The following is a 5855-nucleotide window of genomic DNA, read 5'->3' as shown; positions in this document are numbered from 1 at the left end:
ATAGACTAAATTCTGCAATTAAAAGGGACAGATTGGCTGATGGATTAAAAAATAACAAACAAGACCCATTGATATGCTGCCTGCAAAACACACTACACCAATAAAGACACACAGAGTAAAAGTGAAAGGATGAAAAGATATTCTATGTAAATGAATATCAAAAGCAAGCAGGAGAAGCTATACCCATATTGGACAAAATAGACTTCAAGACAAATATTGTTAAAAGAGACAAAAAAAGGACACTATGTAGTGATTAAGGGATCAATTCAACAAGATAATGTGACTATAGTTATATATATATATATATATATATATACACACACACCCAATTCTAAGGTACCCAGTTTGATAAAACAAATGTTAATGGATCTAAAGGGAGACACAAGCTCCAATACAATAATATTAGAGGATTTCAACAACCCACTTTTATCAATAGACAGATAAAACAGACAAAAAATCAACAAAGAAATAACAGAGATAATCTACACTGCTACCAAATGGACCTAGTAAATATCTAGAGAATATCCCATCCCATAGCTGCATAGTACATATTCTCTTCATCAGTGTATGGAACATTCTCCAGGATAGACCATATATTAGCCCATAAAACAAGTCTCAACAAATTTTAAAAAAATCACATCACATAAATTTTCTGACTACAATGGAATGAAGTGGGAAATTAGCAACAAAGGAAACTAGAAAATATACAAACACACGGAGACTGAACAACGTGCTGATGAATGAGCAGTGGGTCATAGGAGAAACCAAAAGGGAAATAAAAAATTCTTTGAAATGAATAGAAATGTAAACACAACATGTCGCTCCCCCATTCGTGGAACGACACAGGACCCTGTGTTGTTCTTTTCTCTGCTCGGCCCTTCCCGGGTTTGTTGCTGGTTCTTCCCGGGTTGGCTGCTGATCCTTCCACCTCCGTGGAAGGGCGGCTCCCCCTGCCACTTTCCCCACTTCCGCGGGGGAGCAGCACACCGCCGGCCGGCTCTCTCGGGGGCTGCTCAGATGTTATCTGGATGTTCCCCTTAGATGTTCCTGGTGCATGTTGTCTCTCTCCTCCTTTATAGTCCTCTTCCACCAATCCCAACTCTGCTACCCACATGCCAAGCACGCTGCTCTCCTCCAATCAGGAGCAGGATCAGCTCCTGCAGCTTATTGGTCAAACTGGAGACAGCTGCGTAGAAGTTGTTTACTCCTCTCCCAGCGCCATATTGTGGGAGAGCAGATGCATAGAATAAGTCTTAATTCCAGTAACTTAGTCTAGTCCGAGTTGCTCCCCACAACACCATATTAAAACTTACTGGATACAGCAAAAGTAGTGTCAAGAGGAAAGTTTAAAGTAATAAATGCCTACACTGAGAAATTACATATCAAATGATGTAACAATGAATCTTATGGACCTAGAAAAACAAGGACAAATGAAACCCAAAATTAGTAGAAAGAAAGATACAATAGTAATTAAAGAGGAAATAAACAAAATAAAAATTTTTAAAAACTATGCAAAAGATCAATGTAATAAACAGATCATTTTGTGAAAAAATAAATGAAATTGATACATCATTGGCTCAATAACCAAGAAAAAATAGAGACCCAAATTAATAAAATCAGAGATGAAAATGGAGATATTACAACCAATACTACAGAAATACAAAGAATCATTAGGAATTATTACAAGCAACTATATGTCAACAAATGGGAAAACCTAGAAGAAATGTATGTACATGTATGATTTACCAAAATTGAGACACAAAGACATAGAAAACTTGAATAGTCAAGGCTGAAATTGAATCAGTAATAAACAGCCTGCAAACAAAGAAAAGCCCAGCACAGATGACTTCGTTGCTGTATTCTACCAAACTTTTAAGGAAAACTAAGGCCAATTCTTCCTGAACTATTCAAAAACAATTAAAAGGAAGGAAATCTTTCCATTCTCATTCTATGAGGCCAGTATTACCTTAATTTCAAAATCAGACAAGGATACAACAAAAGGAGAAATATAGACCAGTATCCCCAAATGGCCACAACCAGCGGGAATGGGCTTTTCGGAAGACAGGAGCCAGGAACTCCATCCAACTCCAAGAAGTTGGGCCATTTTCCACTGCTTTCTCGTGTACATTAGTAGGGAGCTGGATAGAAAATCGAGCAGCCAGGACTTGAACTGTTGCTCTTAAGGAATATTGGCATCCCAGGTGGCGGCTTAACCCACTACACCACAATGCTGACCCCCAGCATTTTTTAAATTAATTAATTTATGTTATTGTTTAATTTTATTAGTATAAAGAGAACACATTTCATGTATTATATAGATACAATTCTAAGAATATAGTAATACTACCATTTCATTATAAGATGGAATTTATCACAGTAATTCATACTTTCATTATATTGATATTTTTCTGTGTACTATGAAGTGCTAGAGATTAAAAAAGATATCTCAATGTAGTAAAAAGAAAAATTAATATCCAGTATATCTATTTTATTTTGAAGCTTTTTGTGTTAGGTAACTTTGTACATTGATAAAAACTATCAAGAAATATACTGAATCCTTGCAAATTAATTTCCACCTTGCAGGGCTCTTTATCAACCCAAATCAGGCTTAACCTAAATATCCTGACTAGGATAACTTCATGTATTCCAAATGCCTTAGCAAAAATGATGACAACAGCTGATTTGAAGCCTGTGGAGTATATGATTAATTTAAAACATCAGTTGCGATGACATGAAAATAAAATTCACTTATTAAAGAGCAGACATCTTTGAAATTCAATGAAACATTCTTTACCTAGGAAGAGATTTTATGAAAATACAATTTACAACAACACTCCTATGTTGGCTATCTTTTTTTTTAACTTTTATTTAAAGAATATAAATTTCCGGCCAGTGCCGTGGCTCAATAGGCTACTCCTCTGCCTTGCGGCACCAGCACACCAGATTCTGTCCCGGTTTCCCCTCTTCCAGGCCAGCTCTTTGCTATGGCCCAGGAGTGCAGTGGAGGATGGCCCAAGTGCTTGGGCCCTGCACCCGCATGAGAGACCAGGAGAAGCACCTGGCTCCTGGCTTCGGATCAGCGTGCCGGCCACGGTAGCCATTGGAGGGTGAACCAACAGCAAAGGAAGACCTTTCTCTCTCTCACTGTCCACTCTGCCTGTCAAAAATTAAAAAAAAAAAATTCCAAAGTACAGCTTATGGATTACAATGGCTTCCCCCCCATAACTTCCCTCCCACCTGCAATCCTCCCCTTTCCCGCTCACTCTCCCCTTCCATTCACATCAAGATTCATTTTCATTTCTCTTATATACAGAAGATCAGTTTAGTATATATTAAGTAGAGATTTCATCAGTTTGCACCCACACAGAAACACAAAGTGTAAAATACTGTTTGAGTACTAGTTATAGCATTAAATCACAATGTACAGCACATTGAGGACAGAGATCCTACATGAGGAGTAAGTGCACAGTGACTCCTGTTGTTGACTTAACAATTTGACACTCTTGTTTATGGCATCAGTAATCACCCTAGGCTCTTGTCCTGAGTTTCCAAGGCTATGGAGGCCTTTTGAGTTCGCCAACTCTGATCATATTTAGAAAAGGTCATAGTCAAAGTGGAAGTTCTCTCCTCCCTTCAGAGAAAGGTAACTCCTTCTTTGATGACCTGTTCTTCCCACTGGGATCTCACTTGCGGAGATCTTTCATTTAGGTCATTTTTTTTTTTTTTTTGCCAGAATGTCTTGGCTTTCCATGCCTAAAATACTCTCATGGGCTTTTCAGCCAGATCCACATGCCTTAAAGGCTGATTCTGAGGCCAGAGTGCTGTTTAGGACATCTGCCATTCTATGAGTCTGCTGTGTATCCTGCTTCCCATGTTGGATCGTTCTCTCCCTTTTTTGTTCTATCAGTTAGTATTTTCAGACACTAGTCTTGTTTATGTGATCCCTTTGATTCTTAGTCCTATCATTATGATCAATTGTGAACTGAAATTGATCACTTGGACTAGTGAGATGGCATTGGTACATGCCACCTTGATGGGATTGAATTAGAATCCCCTGGTATGTTTCTAACTCTGTGTTGGCTATCTTAATCCTTTCTGAGTGTAATCGTTATTGAACATTCTTCTCTAATTCTTCTATTTGCCTTTGAGTCACTTCATTTTTGAAGCTAACAAATTATCTCCAGGTAATGCAAAGCAGATATTATGCACAAATAGCTGGAATGTGTATCAACAAAACAGATGATTTTATAACGTGTTTACAGAAAACAGTAGATAGATTTTAAACATTTCTAAATGACAACCTCAAAATAATTCTAGTTTTAAGAACAAACTTGTATGCCAAAATGCATCAAAAATCATCATTCTTTCTAAAAATCTCTGCCATCTCATTGATTACTGAAATACTGTCGTGCCCTTTGGCTCTGAGCTGCCCCTTGGGAGGGCAGTGTCCTCTTAGCAGCGCTGCAAAGACCTCCACCCAGGACGGCTCCCCTTTCCCGGGGCCTCTCGCCTCTTGTCCTGGGTCTCCCGGTCTCATAGACCTCTGGAATCTGATATCATGGGGTGAGGTGAGAGCAGGCCGGGGAGGGAGGTTACCACTGAGGCGCTGCAGCCGCTATCAACATGACAGAAGTACTGACAACAACTGACTCAGAAACTGCTACACCAGCTGAACACTGTTGCAACAGGAGTCTAGACGTCAGCCAAAGGTCTAGGGCTTGAGACTAATCGAGTCTGCACACGATATGGCCTCAGAATGACTGCATTACTGAGGGACTTCCAAGTGAAAGATTTTAGTCTAACTCAAGTTTTTTGGCTTTGACATGTAGACATTTTCTCTAGCTGTGAATTTATTGAATGGATTTCTGTCTAAAATGAAGGTACAACCCAAGCACCTGGGATGTGTTGGGCTGAACTATTTTTATTTGGCTGTAAAATCAATAGAAGAGGAAAGGAATGTCCCACAGGCAACTGACTTGATCCAGATAAGTCAGTATAAGTGCACGGTTTCACACTTGATGAGAATGGAAAACACTGTATTGGAGAAGCTGTGTTGGAAAGCCAAAGCTACTGCTGCCTTTCAGTTCCTGCAGCTCTATTACCCACTCATTCAAGAAAACGTGCCACTTGAAAGGAGAAATAGCCTTCATTTTGAAAGACGGGAAGCTCAACTTAAGGCAAGTCACTGCAGGATCACATTTTCCAAAGCGAAACCTTCTGTGTCGGCTTTCTCTATCATTGCCTTGGAGATCCAAGCACAAAAGCATGTAGAGTTAACAGAAGGGATAGAATGTCTTCAGAAACATTCCAAGATAAATGGCAGAGATTTGACCTTCTGGCAAGAGCTTGTATCAAAGTGCTTAACTGAGTATTCATCAAACAAGTGTTCAAAACCGAATGTTCAGAAGTTGAACTGGTTTGTGTCTGCGTGTACTGCACGGCAGTTGAAGCATAGTTACTACAGAGTAACTCACCTCCCAACAATTCCTGAAATGGTTCCTTAATTTATAAATTTGGATCATTGCTACTCCCCATATGGAGGATATTATCCAACGCTATAATTGTCTTTTACAATTAAAGGATTAAAATATCAATTCTCTTCAAAGTAAACAAAATGAAGTTGCAATAGCAAAGGGGAAGTGACTTCACTGATCTGGTCAACTAATATTTGAAGACATTTACTGTATAAAGTACCCTAAGCATAAGGAATTATCCAATCTCTGATATATATGTTAGTCATTTCATTAATCAGCATAAAAAAGTATCTTCCTCAACAACCCAAGATTTAAAAATAGCCATAAAATGACATTTTCTTATTGTATGTCATCTTGCTTTATGTAGACCCAAGCTCTAGC

General features: G+C 38.8%; 1 pseudogene; it reads left to right on the top strand.

The window, feature by feature from the left end:
* The first annotated feature begins 4732 nt into the window (after positions 1-4732).
* Positions 4733-5504, top strand: LOC138850476 (cyclin-G1 pseudogene; annotated as a pseudogene).
* Positions 5505-5855: the final 351 nt, after the last annotated feature.

Source organism: Oryctolagus cuniculus, chromosome 1 (assembly GCF_964237555.1).
Source record: "Oryctolagus cuniculus chromosome 1, mOryCun1.1, whole genome shotgun sequence".
Classification (NCBI taxonomy): Eukaryota; Metazoa; Chordata; class Mammalia; order Lagomorpha; family Leporidae; genus Oryctolagus; species Oryctolagus cuniculus.
The sequence above is the reverse complement of the archived record's forward strand: the minus strand, read 5'-3'. Positions and strand labels throughout refer to the sequence as shown.